Source organism: Leucopleurus acutus (assembly GCF_964270905.1).
Source record: "Leucopleurus acutus genome assembly, chromosome: 1".
Taxonomy (NCBI): Eukaryota; Metazoa; Chordata; class Mammalia; order Artiodactyla; family Delphinidae; genus Leucopleurus; species Leucopleurus acutus.
The window spans coordinates 91,596,886-91,618,291 of NC_139142.1; the positions used below are offsets into that span (position 1 = coordinate 91,596,886).

Sequence of the window (21,406 nt, forward strand, 5' to 3'; positions counted from 1 at the left end):
ATTTTATAATATTATGTATCGTAAAGTCAATTGAAAAAGAATGCACGGGGTGATGGTGTAAACATTTGCCTAGCACAGTGCTAGGATTATAGTGAATATTTAAAACTTTTGCTGCTTGTTTAATAAATGGCTTTTAGGCTTCCAAACCAATGAACCAATATGGGAATATGGGGAATTACGTTTCCAATATGAAAATGAGAGAATCCACTTTTTAGACTATAATTGATATAGAATGTTAAGGCCATTTAAATGGATTGCTAACAGTATGGTTTTATTATTACCTCTATTAATAATGTTAATGTGCTAGTTCTAGAATATTGTTCTGATTATACTGAAGTTTAGGTAAGGAAATAACTACTTGGAGGAAAGTTTTGTGGATAGCTACTTCTCTGTGAGCAACAGAATTTGGCTGACATCAATAAATAAATTTATTTAAAAGTTACTGAGATTTATAATGGGTAACAGAACTTGGTGGAGAAAACAGAGCCCAGGTGGAAATTATGACAGATAGGTCCAATCCCCGCCTATGAATGACTTTGGAACAATTTCTTACTTTTTCCAATTCTCATTTTTTTATCTACAGATGATCTCCAATATACCTTCTAGTTCTTACAGTCTATTTTATCCTAAACCTCAGAATATATAACATAAATGTGAACAATCTAAGTACTTATATAATTACCATAAACATTTTATGAGATGAAAGTGAATGTTATCTCAAAGATAAGTTGAGCTGTCAGAACTAATTTCAAATTGTAATAATAAGGTTACTGAACCTAAACACTACAGAATTCTTCCATATGCTAATTCCTTTTGAATGCTTTTACCAAGTAATGAAAAAGTGAAAAATTAGATGTAAAATCCAGTGAAAGTGAATAATATTCATAATTATTTGGGATCAATTAGAATATCTACGATCGGAATGCATTCAGACATATACGTTTTATTTTATATTAAAATTTCTTGAAACCATGAAACTCAGGTATTTTAAAACATACACAAAATGCTGAAGTTTTTTATAGTTTGAAACACAATTTAGCACTGACCTTGAGTAACCATAAAGCCAATTTGGTAGACAATTTCTATTCTAACTCTAATTCTACAGTAAAAAAAGAAAGGAAGAAAAAGAGAGGAAGGAAAGAAGGAAGGAGAGAAGGAAGGAAGGAAGGAAGGAAGGAAGGTCATTTTATATCATTATAAATTAGAATGTCACAATACCGATATACTAAAAGACATGATATAAAATATATAAATAATCTTCACTTCTATAAGCTTTTCCATAGACTGTATACCTAGTCTATATACTTTCTTGATATGATAAATTCTCCTGGAAAGGGAAACTTACATCGGGATCATTTCAGTAACTCCAAAATTGTTGTCAAGTTGTGCTGCTATCCTATTGAAGAAGCCTGTCAGGCTTCTCCATAAAGAGGGGCTAATCACTGTTGTCTCTACGAAATCCTAAGGCACTCCATTGAAAAATATATGGAGTATAACACAGAACAGAATTCTGATAGTCATTTCCTATTATTCAATTTTAAAATTGAATGCCTCATACATAAAACACGCAAATTGTCACATGTGACGCTGAAGCTACTGTATCCAGGTACAAAGAAATCCAGGTACAAAGAAAGTGTTCAACAGAATTTTAAAAAGTCAAAGAAAACAAAAATATTGAAATTATAAAACTTGTAGATTGTTTACATTCCTCAATCCTTAATTGAATTAATGAACAAATGAACAAAAGATGTTTCCTTCCTATTTTCATTAAGATGAGAAAGTAAGAGGTAATTGGATTGTCTACTACACTGAAACTCAGCAGAGGTCAGAAAGTGGTAAAGGTTAAGATTAAACTTTGAATTTCATTTTCAATGTTCTGATGCCTTAAATTCGTTCACTGGTTGTTAAACATCCTTCTTTGGAGGCCTTTTAAGATGGTATAGATTTAAATGTCTTAGATGATAAAATCTGCATGAAAAGTTAGATGCCAGCTACCTGAAACAGTTTTTCTCTGGGTTACCATACGAAAGCCCCCAGTCCATTCTCATGGCTTTGCTTTGAATGAAAAGGAAAGTGACCTGAAGATGTTAATGGACCTTGAAGGACTGCTTACTTTACCAGCAGAAGCACTGCTCCCTCATAGGAATGTGGCTTATAAGATATTGCTAAGATAATGGACTGGAGTAGGTAGGTGAGGTGAAAAACCTGGGTGTATAATTCTCCTTCCAGAAGGTGTTGGGCTGGGGCAGGCGAATGGAGGGCCTAGAGGAAGAGAACAGGAGTGATAAGGAGGTGGATATGACGGCTCATGTCTCACATCTTTAGGGAATTAAAAAATTACTTGAGCTACCTTGGGTTGTAAGGGTCTCACTTCAGTCTTAAGTATAGTGTTGTCTTGTGAAATATTTTAAATCTAGATAAGAATGAGTCAATGTCAGAAAAAATGCACCAAGTAACCCAACAGAAACAAGACTTGTATTAGTAGCCATATAAGCAAGACCTGACTATGTAAAAGTAGGAATTCATAAGAGGCCAAGAGATGCTGAACTGCATTTCTGACTCTGGAGGGGAGAAAAGCTATCACTGGAGAACGGGTCCTGAGACCGCACGCTATTCTTACCCCGGAGGCAAGAAAGCCTCTCTTCTCAACTTGTTCTCTGGTGGCACCACATTTAGCCTTTTAGCAGGTTTCTAAGCGATGAAACTAGAACTTAACCTGAACTAGTAAAAAGAATAATAAAAGCATAAAATTCCCCTTCAAAATGAAATAAATATCCACATTCTCTGCAGAGGAGAGCATTAATAATATCACGAAAGGACTGGCAATGGATGGTCAATACTTCCACTGCTGTTGTCAGAGTTTCCCCTTGGGGACTAAGGCCAGAGGGTGAATTTAGATAATTGGACCAGGCAACCCATCAGCAGACAGAGGCAATCACTCCTCACCTGATACAAATAACACTGCTGTTTAAGCTGGAAGTTGAGGTGGTGAGTGAGGGACAGCAGCAGTGCACTGGGCAACCAACAACTGCCCTGAGAGACAGATGTGGACTCTGAAAACTCAGTCCCTCAGGATGATTTTCTTGCTTTCGGCATCCAATTACTAAAATGCTTTTTGGTTCCCATTCCTTTTGAGAGGAAATCCTTAATTGTCATAAGCCACTGATTCAAGAAAAAGTATGCCTCGCTTGTTATTATTAAGCACTGTAAGTTCCATAGCAAGAAAAGGGTTAGCCATTCTGAAAACTGGCCAATGATTTGCCAATATTGTCTTTTGGATTGTCAGGCTGTGACTGGATATGGCCTAACAATTGGCAAAAAGCAAATAAACACACTGCTGTTGGATCTGATTTGACCACAAAATCTTCAGTGACTCAATTGTCAACAATTCTTTGGATAAGCTCCTGCTCAACAAGAATCTCTCCTAGTAGCTAACAAATACGCATATCACCTCTAAATACAAAGACAGCAAATTTGCTTATTCTCCAAAGAGTTCTTAGCAAGTTATCAAAAAAAGAACAATAATTCACACCGTCAAAATAAAAAATAAGAAAATCATGACAACCACCTCTCTAAAAACAATAGACAAAGAGGAACATATCTATGGAACTGAACCCAAATCGTAGAATTACTGACAAAATGGAATCCTGTAGAACTGGTGACCTTACTCTCTTCTTTAAGTTGTCAAGGCTGTAAATTATGGAAGATTTGGAAATAGCTAGATTTGGAAATATTAGCTATTCTTTGAAAACTTTAATGTTAAGAATAATTTTTCATTTTATGGTCTTCCTCTTTTTTTAGGCTAACACCAGTGCCTGGCACTTATTAAGTGCTAGTAACAACTTATTGCCACAGGTGCATCTCTTATTTATTTTGTTAATTGTCATCTGAACTGGCCATCGCTTTCATTTCTATATTAATCCAGAGCATCTGATCATGTATTTAACCTTGTGACTTAGTTGTATTACAACTCTTCAGCCTATAGTTTTAGAGCTTTCAGAGACCCAAGTGAATTGAAGAGGATGCAAGAAGCCAGCTTTTAGATATATGGAAGGGGTTCCTTTTCTAGACTTTTCTATTTCTCAGCCTTGGCTAAATATTGTAATCAGCTGCGAAACTTTAAAAAATACTGATACCAGGTTCCACCCACAAAGATTCTCATTAAATGTATTTGGGGGGCAGCCTGGGCATCAGGAATTTTAAAAGCTCCCCAGATAATTCTGACATGGCTGGCTCCAAAGCTGAGCCTGAGGGGATCACATTAGATTACTGGGGAAACCACATATCAGTTTAATCAGAATCTTGCAAAGGCAGGAAGGACCCAGGCATCGGTGTTTGTTTAAAGCTCTCCAGTGAGTCTAACGGCAGCTAAGGCTGAAAACCGCTACTTAATGAGACAAGGCTTCTAATTCAGCAGGATTCCCTCGGGTGTCCTGGGAATGTTTTGGAACCTTTGGAGGGCTCCTGAGTTAACCTCTACCCCGGGGGATTTTGAAATGGGCTTATCAGGAATGAATCTCTGAATTATGCATCAAGGAAATTCTTCTGGGTCCATTCGACCTTTCTGACAAATCTTAGTGGCTCCAACATTTGGTGAACTGGCTTGGAAATGCACGTGATGACAGCTCTGCAGCTACTATTTAAGAAGGCATCTTCCGTGAATGAGTTCATTGCTGGGAAAAAATAGGTCTGGTGCCACAGTTTCAAAATGACAGGCAGGTCTGATTCTCTTCTGACACTTTCAAGTGGTGCTGCAGCAGGGAACCTGGACAACAGGCATCAATGCCAGCTTACAAGGCACTTAAATGAGTCACTTATGATTATGAACCCAGATGCCCCCAAATTAGAGTTTCACCTCCTATGACCACCTCACGAAAGCAGTGATTTAAAGAGACAAACTCCAGTCTAGAAAATCCAACAGGGAAGAAACCCTAAGCCTAGAGGGTCTATCCAGATTAGTGAAAGGCTACGAACCTAGCAGTTTGTTCCCTTTGTAAACTGGGGATTAAGGCAAAGCTTTCTTTCTTTTCTAACAATTCCAGCTTTCTTCGTCTGTATCAAAGAATTTATGGTAGCAGAGTAACTTCTTTTTCATCACTACTGGAATACAATATTTTTCTATGTTTTAATTTCACATATGGCACATAGAAGAAGAGGCAGGAATTGTGTATATCTAAGGAATACTGAGAAAAATTAATATTAAATGAAAAGAGCTTCCATATGAATTCCTCCTTTTCCTAAACCATATCCAATCTTTCTTTAAAAAATTTATTGAGGTATGATTGACATATAAAAAGCTGTACTTATTTAACGTATACAACTTGATGAATTCAGAGATAAGAATACATCACTATATTCTATGCCATAAACGTACCCATCACTTCCAAAAGTTTCCTCCTGTGCTTTTTTATTAATTATTATTATTATTATTTGTGATAAAAGTACTTAACATAAGGCCTATCGTCTTAGAAAATATTTAAGTATACAATATTGCAAACTATGGACACTACACTGTACAGTATATCTCTTGGATTTATTCACCTTGCAAAACTGAAACTTAGTACCCTTTGACTAATATCTCCTTGTTTCCCCCACCCTCCAGCCCCTAGCAACCATTATTCTACTCTGCTTCCATAAGAGAGAAGTAATTTTTATTTTATTTTAACATCTTTAAAACTAATATTTTAGATTCTTCCTGTAAGTTGTATCAGGTAGTATTTGCCTTTCTGTATCTAGCCTATTTCACTTAACATAATGTCCTCCTGGTTCATATTCAATCTTTCTGCAAGCAAAATAGGTTGGAAAATAAAACTGTCTGCCTTTCACATGGTTCTGAAAACCACATTAAAGAAACACTGAACATTTGACTGTTTCTTGACCAAGATTTGCATCTGTATTTGAGATATCTGCACCTGACTTAGAGAAGCCATACCAAATTTACTAACAAAGAAAATGTCATTAAAGTTATTCAGCTAGTTAGGTTTGTGTAGTAATATATAAAGACAAAGGGATTAGGGTGGGGAAGGAGAGAGGAGAATTATCCAATATCCATGTCCAAGTAGAACTTGTCTTTTAGGCAGACAACATCCTTCTCAGAGAAAAAAAGTTTAATGTATATTGGGGAGAATTGTCTCTAGAGATTCTTCAGTTGTTCCAGTCAACTTTCCTGCAGAAGAATGTAATCACTTCTACTGGTGTGGCCACAAGTACTTGATAGGGCCATTGGCTAGTGTCCTAAGAATAAAAAGGAAGAAAATATCTTTTGTCTGTGAACAGGAGAGAAAAAGGTGAGAGAGGAAAGGAAAAAAGGACCTTATATAAAAATTAATGAATTTTGTATTTTAAGTTTAGGGAGGACTTAAATACAAAAGATTCTCATAAAATACAGCTCTACTAAATTTTTTAAAAAACTGAAGTAGTTGATGTACAATATTCCACTAACTTTTTGATGCCCTTACGGAATAAAGGAAATTGAATGCAATGGATTGACAATATAGTAGAGGAAGGATTTCTGAGACGGAAACAAACAAAAACAAAATAGTGTACAGAGGGGTTGAAATGATAATAGATTATTGCATATGTTACTCATATAGGAGGTTTGAAAACTTGTGCTTTTAGCTATGATAATCTTTGCTTATTTATCCAGACTATTCTGAAACTGAGTTTATTTTTCTGATTAATATGAGAAAGGAGAAATGAGGCATATTTCAACATCCTTAAATAGCATATTTATCATGTTCCATTAAAAGCTACTGTAATATTTTCCATTTCATCTGCCTATTTGAACTTCACATGTAGTTGTAGATAATGCTGAGAAAATGATTTGAGATCAAATTCAGAATCACCTCAGCCTGCCTCAGATTTTTCTTACAGCAGCAATTACAAACTTTGTTTCTTAGAACACTAGTGTCCTTTGAGATATTAATGGTGTTTCCTGCAGCACAGTTTCTGTGGCTCATTGGAAAATATTAGGTTAAATAAAGCTGAACAAGTTTTCTTCAGAGCAGAAAATTCTCCAAGCCTATACTACACTAGTATGAATTGCAAAACTCTAGGAGAAGACTATATATGGTTTCCCAAACTTATCTGACAGCAGAGTATACCCTCCACTCCCACGACCCTCCCTACTCTCATCCCTGATTTGGGTAAAACATTTAAGTTTCTAAATGGAAACTAGGGAGCTATTGCCTAGGGAATCTATCTTTGGTGTAGTGAAGAACAAAAACCAAGCTTCCACTCCGTTTTTGGTCCAAATAAAAAGGCTATAAAAATGGACTTGAACCAGTGTTTTAAGAGTGACCTTGAACCAAAAATGTGTGCCAAAGTCAGGAGCCTGCATATAATTTTGGACTATTAGGGTAGTATTTTGGGTATAAATGCTGTACTGAAATCCAGAGATTTGCAGTGAGATTTAAGCCTAGTCTGAAGCTCCTTCTGACTTCTGAGAAGCTTTAAAGAACCCTTCTCCTAATCTGAAATGATGCCCAACAGCTATCATTTGAGCAATCTAGAAACTGACAAAAACATTTCCCATGCAGTAATCTAAAAATGTTTTAGCATTCCAACATGATTGAAGAATTCATATCTTATATACCTAAAATCAATAAACTTTGTTTTACTTTCCAAAAAAGCAGTTTGAGTAAAAACTGAAGTTATTTCAATTATACCAATAAAGAACACGTTTCAGTTACTGGCCAAAAACTATTTAGAAATTTGAAATTTAACCTAAACAGAAGGGAGGACTGCAAATTTAATAAATTAATTTCATACCCTTTGAAAAAGTCACTTATTTGAGATTTTAAATAGAACTAACTGCTTTTCTAGTCATATACAACACATTTGCTTGTCTTATGGTTTTTTCTGTTTGCATTTGGCAATGCCACTAGAATGTCATTTCTGGAAAGATAAGTATCATGTCTTACTCTCCCTTCTGTCTCCCAATGGCAGATAGCTCAATGCAAAGGGTGGAAGAAGGGAAGACAAACTGACAATCACTCATATTTCTCTGTTAACTTTTTATACATTTAGAATTAACTATAGGTAAGAAATAGATCAGTAAATTATCATGAAAATGTAATGTGGACAAGAATGAAAAATCTTGCTAAAATAAAACAGAAGTACACTTCACTTTTTAAAATTCTCTATTATTAAGAAAATGTTGGTCTCCAGAACCTCTTTGACTTAATGTTTTTCTAGGTAATTTTAAGGGAGGAGTGGCAAGGTTTTATTGTAGAGGTCAATAATCTAAGCAGGCACAGGTACCACTGGTGACACTGAAAGGGTGATTGGCAGGGCATGGTGAAGACCAATCCTGGAAAAGCAGTAGTCTTCCTCAGCACTCATTCTTATTTTCACCTGACTGTCAACTAATCCCTACATGTGAAAAACTATATGCAGAAAAAAATCTGTAGTTTATATTGGTTTAAGGAATATCTGCACTAAAAGGATACACAGAGGGGAAAAGTCTTTAAAAATTAAATGAGCTATACTGGTGAACACAAGCAGTGGGCTGATAATATTTATGTAGAGATCTGCCTACTTTCTAGCAGCACTTATAAAACTGATCTTGGGCAAGGTTGAAGAGAGGAGAGGACAGGTGTATAGGAAGAGAGAGCTGGGGAGAAGTACAAAGTTGGTGAATGTACTCTCAATTTGTTTTAGTGCCAGTAGCCTGATCCTCAGGTAGTCTTTTGGTGATTTATGATGTCTCTAACTGTATTTCTGACCACAGGCCTGGTTAGTGGGGTTCATATTGAGGCAGCTCTCATGGGAGCTCACCGTAGGCAGTGAAAAGTTTCCTTCCTTGCTTGCTTGAATGATGAAGACGTCACACAAAACAAGACTGGTGATTTCTTTATTCATTCTTTGTTAATTCGACAAACAGTCATTGATACCTTCCCTATGCCAGATCAAGGCTACCGTAATTAAAAGTCCATAGTCCATGTATTTAGAGAATTAACAGATTAGTTGGGGGTGGAGGGTGAACTACAAGTCAGAGGGGGAAAGTTTAGAGCACATTCGGGTGTTGCCTAACTCAACTTGAGGAGGTGGGCGTGGAGGTCTTTTCTGGGAGAAAATGACCTGAAGGATGAGCAGGATGAAAGAGAGAAGACGAATGTATTACTTTCAGGGGAAATATTTTTTCTACATGTTTGGTAGTAAGAAAGTATTGCAAGGTTGGGAAACGGAAAGTGATTTAATACCTTTCCAATTATCAATGTTAAGCTCACTAAGGTAAACCTTTTTTTTTTCTATTAAAAAATATAAGAACATTCGCCCTTTATCAATTTTCTGACTTTGTCTAATTGCTCTGCTTACTAAAAATGTCTATTTCCTTTAAAGGAAAAGTGTTTTTAAAGGCATAATTTAAGTTCTGCTAATTGGAATAATATTGTTTTTCTGGATAACTGAATATTTTTCTCCTTTCAATGTACTTTGAATCTTTGATCATCATTGTAATATGCTTAAGTGAGCTGTTCAGTAATGATCATGGTACCTTATGATTAAGGAGGATTTTCTTCCCCACAGCAGTTTCTAAATAGTAAGAGAAACAATGGTTTTGAAGCTTCTTCTTAGCCTTTAAAGACAAAATTATGAAAGTTATCTGCCACCTTCTTTAAGATAAGACAACTTTTCTTACTATTAGAGTTGCATCACCTGCTTCAGCTATTTAACCAGGATACTCGGTAGTCAAGCAGCTGTGCAGATTTACTCCCTCTAAATCCTGAAGTAGGCAATGAGGTAAGGTGAGGTTTTCCCACTTAGATAAATCTACTGATGTATCCCTGTTTCTGAGAAATTGTGTTCAACTCCCTTCCTGTACAAATAATACATTATAAAATAATGTTGTATGTTTAATAGACATAGAGAGGTGCTCTCAACTCTGAGAAGATTCTGCCCTAATTTGGTCTTCAAATTTTCTCTTAATTGGCTTGAAGTTGATCAGATATTGAATAAAAATTCATCCCAAAGAAGACGAGCATAGATAAATCTATATCATGGTTGTTAAGTTTGTACTTGGACCTAAAATTTGTCATGTTTTAAGGTACTATTTAATATTTTATCGGGTGTTCACATTAATATTACTATTAAAATTACTGCACTGTGTAGAAATAAATTTTGTTTGTTACTGTCGTCATAAATCTTCTAATTTAGTCTACACAAAATTGCACAATGTACAACTGGGAACATGTTTATTGAGTGACTAAATATAAGCAGATTACTAAAATGATGTTAATTCTTTAAAAATACACAAGCCAGTATTGAAATTGGTGCAGAACACTGTATTCCATTCTAATTAATCCTCAAAATACCTCTTTGTTGTAAGATTGCAATCACGCTATTAGAAAAGAAATAAACCCTCAGGAATTGGCCAGCTTGATAAGTTTGCTAGTATACAAATTCTAGTTTTAAAATTATACATAGGCTACCATAATGCGATATCACTTCACAACTCTCAGAATGGCTATCATCAAAAGGACCATAAATAACAAATGCTGGAGAGGATGTAGAGAAAGGGAGCCCGGTACACTATTGGTGGGAGTGTAAATTGGTGCAGCCACTGTGGAGAGTCCTCAAAAAATCTAAAAATAAAACTATCATATAAGCCAGCAATTCCACTCCTGGGTATATATCCAAAGAAAATAAAAACATTAATTCAAAAAGACACTGCACCCCAATGTTCATAGCAGCATTATTTACAATAGCCAAGATACAAAAGCAATCTAAGTGCCTGTCAACACATGAATGAATGAATGAATGAATGAAGAAGATGGAATACTACCCAGCCATGAAAAAGCACATTTTTTTGCCATTTCCAACAATATGGATGGACCTGGAGGGTATTATTCTTAGTTAAATAAGTCAGACAGAGAAAGATAAATACTGTAGGTTATCAATCATATGTGGAATCCAAAAAATAAAACAAATGTGAATATAACAAAAAAGGAAGAGACTCACAGATATAGAGAACAAACTAGTGGTTACCAGTAGGAAGAGAGAAGGAGGAGGGGCAAGCCATGGATAGGAGATTTAGAGGTACAAACTACTATGTGTAAAATAAATACGCTACAAAGATACATTGTACAGCACAGGGAATATAGCCAATATTGTATAATAACTCTAAATGGAGTATAATCTATAAAAATTTTGAATCACTGTGTTGTATACCTGAAGCTAATATAATATTGTAAATCAACTGTACCTCAATAAAAAATACAGAGGCTGGTTTTGCCTCCTATTTAGGTGTTGTTCCTTTTAATTAAGAAAGATTGGTGTTTAAAATAAGCTGATGATTGAAATGATCATATCAAAAACCTCTGTGTGCAGTAATTGATTGTTTTCTGGAAATATATGGGTATTCACTTAACTTACAAATAGTAGATATTGAATAATAGGCCTGATAAATTCACTGTGTGATTAACATCATTATATATTAAAGATCAAGAAGTTCATATTCAGAATACTACTTTAAAACTTCCAGTTTCCTTATAGTCAACACAAGATACTAAGAGACTCTGAAGGGGAAGAAGTGAGGTATTTTAAAGTTACACTTTTCCCCCATAATGATAACACAGGTCAATAATATTATTTTAGGATCATAAAAATTACTATAAGAGGTAAATTTACTGAGTAGTTACTGTGTGCCTGGCAGAGTTATATGCTCTTTTTGCAGTTGAGGCAACACAGAGGTAGGTAGCTTGCTCTAGGTTCCATGGCTAGTAACTGCCAGAGATGGGATATGAACTCAAGTAGGTTTAACTTCAAATTTTTATTATTATTATTAACACATGTATCACTATACTGTCACTGGTGTGACTAAAATATCACACATTAATTTGCATCATGCAGTTGGATAATTTGCATCCGAAGAACTATAAACAGCTGCAATGTTCTCCTCTGTAATATGCCCTAATGAGTATTTGGCATTTTCTTATTATTAAATAAAAACTCTGCTCCAACTTTTCTTGTACAAAACATCTCCATTTGTCTTCCTCTTGAGTTGGCGTGGAAACCTTCAGTTTATTTTGCTTACAAATTGCTAAAGACATTGCAAAATTTGATTTGGTTGTATTTTAAACACATTTCTGACATTTGTTAAAACTATTTATACTTCTGTTCATTAGTAAGTGCCTTCATAATTACAGAATACATACATATATACCGTTTAATTTCAGAGAGTAAATCAGTCAATTTTAGGAGTACAGCCACATAGTTCCCCTCTCTAAAGGCCATTAAATCCAAAAGGAACAAACACAAAAACAAATGAAAGAAGTCACAGAGAGTTTGTTCTAACAAGCACTTCTGAAAGATAGGTTGAAAAAGAAACAGTATATTGGCAAATTGTTTCTTTCTTTTGTCTACAATTACTATGTTCTCAATTTATTTCTAATCCTTTTAGGACTTTTCCCAATTAAAAGATGCAAGAGAAAGGGAATAAAAATAAGTTAGTGCAGACAGTATGTAGATTTTAATTTTCATAGTGCTCTTTTAGTATAAACATTAATACTTGTTATTTAACACCTAGGAGTACACTGAATTGATTATAAAGTCTGAAGCAGCATAGGGATGTGGAAATAATATCATATTAGGGTTTTAATCTTTTTTCTTCCAGTAATTAATTGACCTTGGGCAAGTACTTAACTATTGTGGATCTCAATGGCCAACTAAAGGGGTGGGATAGGGAGGGTGAGAGGGAGATGAAAGAGGGAGGAGATATGGGGATATATGTATATGTATAGCTGATTCACTTTGTTATAAAGCAGAAACTAACACACCACTGTAAAGCAATTATACTCCAATAAAGATGTTAAAAAAAAAAAAGCCAGGCTTCCCTGGTGGCGCAGTGGTTGAGAGTCTGCCTGCCGATGCAGGGGACACGGGTTTGTGCCCCAGTCTGGAAAGATCCCACATGCCGTGGAGTGGCTGGGCCTGTGAGCCATGGCCGCTGAGCCTGCGCGTCCGGAGCCTGTGCTCCATAACGGGAGAGGACACAACAGTGAGAGGCCTGCGTACTGCAAAAAAGGAAAAAAAAAAAAAGCCGCCTATGCTCAGTAAAAAAAAAAAAAAAAAAAAAAAAGGGGGGTTGTGTGTGGTTAGAGCAGACTGTTTGAATAGATTTCAATTGTAAAATGTTACCAATAGTACTAAGCAACTGAGGGAGGGAGGGAGAGAGAGAGAAGGTGTATTAGCTATAAATGCTGTATAATAAATTACCCCAAATTTAGCAGCTGAAAATAGTATTTATTATCTCCTAGTGCCAGAGGGTCAGGAATCTGGGAGCAGCTAGGCTGAGTGGTTCTAGCTAAGGGTCTCTCATGACGTTGCAGTCAGCTGTCACCCGGGCTGCAGGCTTCTCAGGACTTGACTGGAGCTGAAGGACCTGCTTCCAAGTGCTCTTACAAGGTAACTGGCAGGCTGTCAGTCAGAGAGTTCCTTTGCACCACATGAGTCTTTCGATAGGCTTCCTCAGTGTCTTCATGACACAGTAACTGGCCTCCCCCAGACTGAGTGGTGAGAGAGGGGGGGAGAGGGAGAGAAGGAAAAAATGAGCACACCTCCAAGATGGAAACTGAGGTGTGACACACCATTACTTCTGCCTTATTTCACTGGTCACAAAAAAGGCCCTCGTGAAATGTGGAAGCGAACCACACAAGGGTGTGAATATTAAGTGGTGGGCATAATTAGAGGCCAAACTAAGGCTGGCTACCACTTATGGTTTCTGCATCTGCAGATCTTTTAGTCAAGTTGGGAATCAAAGTTGTTAAAGCAACAACAGAAGGAGCAGAGCAACACGACTGTGAAATGAGACTAAGGAACAGATAACTCTCCTTATAGAAGCTGCTAATTTGGCTGAAGGTCTCCTTAGGAGGCATGTGTGACTCTCTTCTCTTACTGCAGACTGAGAGGAAACCTTATAGCATTTGTTAGTACCCCACCTTGTAGCGCTGAGAAAGAAACGGGATTATTTGCTTACTTGAAAGCACACACAGTGGTCATATGAGACAAAGACAGCTCCATTCTGGAGTTATAGGGCTGGAAGGAAAGGAACCCTTGAGATCATCTAGTCCAAAGATCTCGACATGGAATTTGACATGGAAATTGGTAAGGAAAAATTATACACAAAATTTTGAGGAGTGGATTCAAAGCTTTCATCAGATTCTCAAAGGTACCCGTTTCCAAAAAAAGTTTAAGAAGCACCAATATAGTACATCATGCTCATCTTTTATTGATGAGGGATCTGAGACACAAAGAAGTAAGAGAACTTTTCAAAATCATGTCATGAATTAGTGGCAGTGGTTGTTTGGACTAGAATTGGAGTCTTCTGGTTTTTAGCTCAGTATTATTTTAGTTACATCCCTGGGTATGCAATATTCATTGTTACTCTGGTTTGTAAAAGCAAAGTCTTAGCTGATTTCCAATTACACACCTCTATTACTAGGATCATTCTCCCTTTTGTCCCCCTACCAACTGTTAAAACATTGGTATGTTTCATATAAGTAAGAGTCATCAGAGGGGAAGAATATTGCTCCAAAGTATTTATAATGTGAAAACCCAGTGTTTATAGATAGGAAAAAGAGATAAGCAAATAGATTATAGTTGGTCATATATAATATAAACCCAAAGACTGACCCCAAATATTAATTCATTCATTTAATAGATATTTTTAAGCATGCAATATATGCCAGGAACTGTGCTAGTTGTTGGGGATGCAATATAATAGAACTCAAGATAGAAACAATTTCTGCCCTCATACCATTTCTAGCAGTCCTCCCTATCTGCCTCTGTCATATTCAATCTCTTTTCCTTGACAAACCTGTTGAGTGGTTTGGGCAGCACATAACTGGTGGATGGCAAGAACTGAGTAGAGATACAGGTGTCATTTAGAAGCCAAAACAGGGTATCATTTTAAAAAGAAGGAAAGAAAATGGTGGGAGATTTGAATTGACTAGTATAAACAGCAACGACTTGGAACTGAGTTGTTTTCTGTGGAATGCTTCAGTAACTATGTTAGTGGATTGCCTTTACACACAGCTTTATAAAGGTAGGCAATTATAATGGACATTGAATATGGTGATTTGTAAGTACTCTATGCAAAGTACTAATCTAACAGCTGAGGTGGGAGGTGAGGCATAAGGAAAGTGGAGGTGGTGAGAAGGGAGTTGGAGAAGAGTTGATATAATAGATGTAAAGAAGTGTAACATTTTAAACTCCTGATCTTAAAGCCTAGGAGAATACAATAATATAGTATAGATTTCCCCATACATATTATAATTCACATAAATTTACATATAATTTACATAAATTTACATATTATAATTTTACATAAATTTCCAAAATTTTCACTTGCTGGATAAAGATATTATTTTCAGTTTAAATTTTCTTTTACATTAAAACTATGGTATACTTCTAAATACTGATTTTTTTAAAACATCTTTATTGGAGTATAATTGCTTTACAATGGTGTGTTAGTTTCTGCTTTATAACAAAGTGAATCAGTTATACATATACATATGTTCCCATATCTCTTCCCTCTTGCATCTCCCTCCCTCCCACCCTCCCTATCCCACCCCTCTAGGTGGTCACAAAGCACCAAGCTGATCTCCCTGTGCTATGTGGCTGCTTCCCACTATAAATACTGATGTTTTATTAATTTATCTTATTTACTATTTTAAAAATAATGATGAAGTAATTAGTATATTATTGTTGGGAGTAGGCAACAATTTCACTGGAGGAGACTTCTGATTAAAATGGGAACACTTTTAAAGTCAAGAGCCACTATTCATGGACTATTTTAACTAAATGTCACATGAAGTTAAAGGGCAATTTGATCTAGATCATTAGGATTTAAATTGAGAACGCAATTCAATTCCATATTTATAGAGTACATTTAATATACAAGGTGACATTGTATAATAAAGGCTATGTATATGTATAATAAAGGCTATGAAGAGAGTAACTTTTGTCTTTACTGTGCTTTTATAGGAAATAATTTGGTAAGTTCTGAAAGTTACTAACACGTTTCACATGAAGAAGGGAGAGACTTCTCAGTGAGCCAAAAGAGGTGAAAGGGAAAGAGTAGAATTAGGAAAAGAAAATTTCCCAAAAAAAGTGCATTTGAACAAAAGGGGGACTGGTTGAAGGATTCTGGCAGAGTGAAGAGATTTCCAAGTCATGAACAAAGTATGCACAAAGGTATGGGTACAGTAGGGGAATTTTGAAGAATGGTGAGTCCTGTCCTGGCTAACTGGAGAGTATGGTGCATGGCAAGTGGCAACACAGAGCTAGTAAATGGGAAAAATGCTTCAAAACATATTTTAACTTCACAGTATGAAAAGAGAAGATAGGAGAACAGAAAAAGAGGGTGAAGGTCGGTGGCGGGGGGAGATAGAATTAAAGGATGGATGTGAGGAAGTAAATAGAGAAAGACAAGCAGGGGAAGAAGTAGGGAGAAAGAGGGAAAAGGAATACACAGATACATCAAGAAAGGAAAGACAAAAGGCAGAGGGATGCTCTGGAAGTCCTGAAGTCCACAGAGATTTTAACAGATGTAACCAGGGTACTCACCAGAGGTAGAGGGCATGCATGGGGGCTCGTCTTCTTGGATAAATGGACTGTGATTCGACTAATATTACCCTAATTACTCAATGAAATCATGCTAAAGGTCAGATATGCAAGCCTGTGGTTTCCTACTCTGACGTAAGGCTTTCACAATCATCCCTGTATTTAGTTTATGGAAACAAGCCACCTGGTTCATGGTAAATAATTGTAAATAATCTTGCATTGTATTGCTATTTCTTTTGACAAGTTTAAGAACCTGAGACTATAAACTAGGAAATTCTTTTTGTACGTTGCTGGCAAAATACTTGGAGCTTTGCTTAGGAGGTAAATATATTTTGAGCTTCTATAAGGTTAAGAAGTAAGCCAAAGTTGCAAAGCTAGTCAGTGGTAGAGGAGGATTGGAACCTAGATTGCTAGGTATCCTGAGATGCATTAAAAAGGTCAAAGAGAAAAATATAACAACTAGCAAAGAAATCATATGTTAACACAGAGCTTCTCAATCTTCTTGTAAACAAATTTTGTTTCAGCGGTGTCAAATACAAAATTTTTCTTGAAATATAATCTTATTCACTGTGGTAATTAGTACTTGTAAGTATGAGAGAAATTTCTTTGAGATATTCTAAGATTAAAATCTAAGGAATCAAGCACAACTTCTCAAGAAATCATATCCTCCTCTACTTGTGAATTTGAACTCTATTTTTGACATTTGTCTGAAGGAAGAACTATTTACTTTAAAAAATTTAATTGTAGTAAAACTATCACACTCCACTTACAGATATAAAAATATACAGTTATAAACTTCTTATAGTTTTTAAGATAAGAAACAAAAGGAAATGTGCTAAGTGCACCAATGAAAGAAATTAATGCCTATTGTTAATTTAAGAAACTCCAGGGCTTCCCTGGTGGCACAGTGGTTAAGAATCTGCCTGCCAATGCAGGTGACACAGGTTCAAGCCCTGGTCCGGGAAGATCCCACATGCCGTGGAGCAACTAAGCCTGTGCACCACAACAACTGAGGCTGTGCTCTAGAGCCTGCAAGCCACATCTACTGAGCCCCCATGCCACAACTACGGAAGCCCGCACGCCTAGAGCTTGTGCTCCACAACAAGAGAAGTCAGTGCAATGAGAAGCCTGCGCACCGCAACGAAGAGTAGAGTAGCCCCCGCTCACCGCAACCAGAGAAAGCCTGTGCGCAGCAACGAAGACCCAACACAGACAAAAATAAAATAAATAAAATAAAAATTAATTAAAAAAAAAACAACTCCACCCCTACCCCTCAAGTCGTAGTCTAATTCAAAATAAAATACTGCCCAGTAGGAAACTCTGCCCACGTTTAGAGTAAAAGATGAAACACCATCTATTTTCCTGGAGTGCGTTCAAACAAAATGTATGATATCATACATAGAACATCATTTCTCTTCAGACATCCAAGATTCTACATTTTGTTGACTATGTTAACATTATCATAAAAAACGTCTTTCTCATATTATAAATTTGAAGGCCCTTATTATAAGAATAAGAAAGTTGTTATAAAATTAAAAGAAAAGCAATAGTGAGTTGGCTCATCCTGTCTCAGACAATTTCACAGCTTTCTGAGGAGACTGAGTGGTCCTCATATGTCATCTTCAAGGTTAGATCAGCATCTCAGAGTCCCCTATTATCTTTAATGACCTAGTACAGGTTAGCAGCCTCTGCATTTACTGAAATCTTCTTGAATATTTTCATTTTGTACTTGTGGAAATAAGTTCATAGTTATTACTTGCTGCATAAACCAATACTGAGGTAGACATCTCTGAAATTTTGTCCAGTTCTTTCACATATACCAGCCATTTTATTTCAGTGATTTATTTATACTTAAGTATTATAGCTAGATTTGTATGTTTCTTTGAAATTAATTTTTTAAAAACAGGATTTAGATACATGATTCACATTAGCATTTTGTGTGTGACCAATATAAAAGTTGATGGGAAAAACATACATTTTTATTTGTAATTAAGTACATCTTGGTAGCAAATGCACTGATGTTCACTATGCTTACAATAAATGTTCATCATCAATGATATATTTACTTGGGGTGGATTTCCTGGTAATAGTGATAATTTCATGCAAATTGATAGATTTCCAAACAATTAGTAATTGTTGAGGAAGCTGATTTGGGTAAGACTGAAGTCTGTCCATGGAAAACTGTTAATGCATAAGAATATTTTTATGTGGAATGACTTTGTCTTCATTACTCTTGACTCCAAACTAGTTTAGCTAAATTATCACCAACAAGATGGAGAAAACAAAATCAAAGATTCACAGAGGAGGAATATATTGAATAAACAGCTGGTTTGCCTTTTGCTTTCCATGCAGATTAATGTCTTAGGCAGACGTAGAACTCTCAAGCTCTTGTCTTTCAGTGATTTAACTTTGGCTTCTGCAATCAGAAAAGCCTTCCCCACTTACAGGCTGCTCTAGTGATTTGAGTGTTTTTGGTTATTTTAAGGCAGAAGAGTAGACAAAGAACTATAACCATTATCTAACAAACCATTATCTAATCTGAAGTTCAAAGGGCAGAAATTCGAAGCAACACATTATGCTCCTGTTTACAGCTATGGTGTTGGAGGGCCAGATGAATGGAGATGATCTCAGGAACTTTCCAAATTACTAAGCCCTTTCTTTTCAACCTTCTCCTTGGCATCTCACTACTGATATTTCCCCAACTCTTCTCTTTCTCCCCATATCTCCTGTCTCCTCTTCCTTTCTACTCCCTTTTCCTCCCTGCTTTCTTCTCCTTCCTCTTTCTTTTCTCTCTCCTTTCTTCCTAACTCTTTTAGCTTCTTTTCTCCATTTCTTTGCTTTAACTAGACACAACATAGAACTGAAGTACATATTAAATATTCATTAAGATGAATGAGTAAATTCCCTATACTTGAATTTAAAAAGCAATTTAAAAAGAATAATTTATATTTATCACATTAAAAAACCTACTTATAATTACAACTTTATCAAAATGGACAGGAAAATGACTGAAAATAAATAGATTACAACAGTGATATGTTCAGGTGATTCTCTTTACTTTTTTTAGTGATTTCCAAATATTCTTTGACGAGCATATGTTAATTTTTTGATGAACATAAGCATATATGCATATATTTATACTTTTACATTTAATTATAATAAACTATGTTGCTTTTTACACATGTGGCTCTCATTTTCCTCTTTCAGTCACACTCTGATAGGATGAGAAAGGCTCCCCCAACCCCCGGTAGTCTAAGAAATCCAAGACCTATAACTATCAAACCTTTTCTTGAAGCTCTCTAAGAATGGAACCTCTCATAATCAATTCCAGTATTATATTACCCAAACGGTTTCTCATATTTACCTCTGCTTTAAGTTAAGCCCTTCATCATGTTCTTTTTCTCTGTGTATAAATAATAGATTGACATGACTAATAAAACACTTTCATACACTTAGAGAAATAATACATATCTTCTCTGTCTATAATCATTCCTTGATGATTTCATCCAGTCTCATGGTGAATGGCCACTAAATTTATGTCTCTAGCCTAGACCTCTCTCCTCAACTCCAGACCATAAATTCATCTCTACTGAGTAGCTATTAGGCTTCTCAAGCTTACATGTCCAAAACAGAACTCAGGATCCCCCCTTCCCCCATGTCTCTTGAAAATGGTAATGACAATGCCAGTCTTCCTGTTAATTGGGTCCCAAACTCTGCAATCATCCCTGACTTACCTCTTTTTTTTCACATTCTACATTCAATCTGTTAATAAATCCTACTGTCTCTATCTCCAAACCATATCCATACCTGATCACTTCTTGCCACCTCCACTGCTGTAGTCCAAGCTACTATCGTCTCTTGCAATAGCCTTCCACCTGGCCTCCCTGCTTCCACCTTTGCACTCCTAACTCTACTTATAATACAGAATCAGAGTGGTTCTTTCAAAATATAAATCAGGTCATGTCACTTTCTGCTCAGAGCTCTCCAATGTTTTCCCAATTTACTCAGAGTAAAATCTAAGATCTTTACAAAGACCTACAAAGCCCAAAAGAGCTGCACCTCTCACCACCAGCTTTCAGCGTTATCTGCCTTGCTTATGCTGCTTCATTCACACTGGTCTCCTGCTGCTCCTAGGACAAAGTCAAGTAAGTTCCTGAACCATATCCTTTGACTATATGTTTCTCTACCTGAAATATTTCCTTCCCTAGATGTTTGGGTGGTTCACTGCCTTACTTCTTCTTAGTCTTTACTGAAATGTCATCTTTTCACTGAGATCTTCCCTGTCTCCTGTCCCCAAACACATACTTCCTATCCTTTCTTCTTTTATTTTTCCCCTTAGCGTTTATCACTAACATACTATATATTATTTTTATTTGTCTTGTGTGTAAACTGTTTCTCTGATTAGAATGAGAAGGAGTTTTGTTCACTGCTATGTTATATACCCAGTATCTAGAGTTGTTCCTGAAACATAGTAGGTGCTCGATAAACATATCCTGAGGGGATGAATGGATGAATTCCATAAATATTTATTGACTACTTGTCAGGCACTGGACCAAGCACTGGGGATAGAAAAGAGAACAAAGAAAATGTTACTCTTCTTTGACTGTGGAGGAAAATAACTAAGTAAATAAAAATGCAGAAATTTGTCATGGGAAAACTGAATGCAAGATGGAGGGAATTATGAATAGATGAACTTAAAAATGACTCAATATTGAGTTTTATTTTAAACACTGTGTTTTGTGTGTGTGCCTGAATTCAGGGACGTTAGATGACTTAGAAGATCAACTGGTCTTTCAGATTTTTATCTTAGCACATTCAAATTACTCTGATCTGTAACTAATAC

At 36.0% G+C, this 21,406-nt stretch overlaps 2 protein-coding genes across 2 annotated transcripts in view; one reads left to right on the forward strand and one right to left on the reverse strand.

The window, feature by feature from the left end:
• FAM227B (family with sequence similarity 227 member B) overlaps positions 1-21,406 on the reverse strand; it is a gene marked incomplete at its 3' end in the record, with an annotated part of 266,307 nt that overhangs the window by 94,674 nt on the left and 150,227 nt on the right. The gene's annotated exons all lie outside the window — the stretch shown is intronic.
• The window catches only part of FGF7 (fibroblast growth factor 7), a 65,632-nt gene that overhangs the window by 2,980 nt on the left and 41,246 nt on the right, over positions 1-21,406 (forward strand). The window lies entirely within an intron of this gene.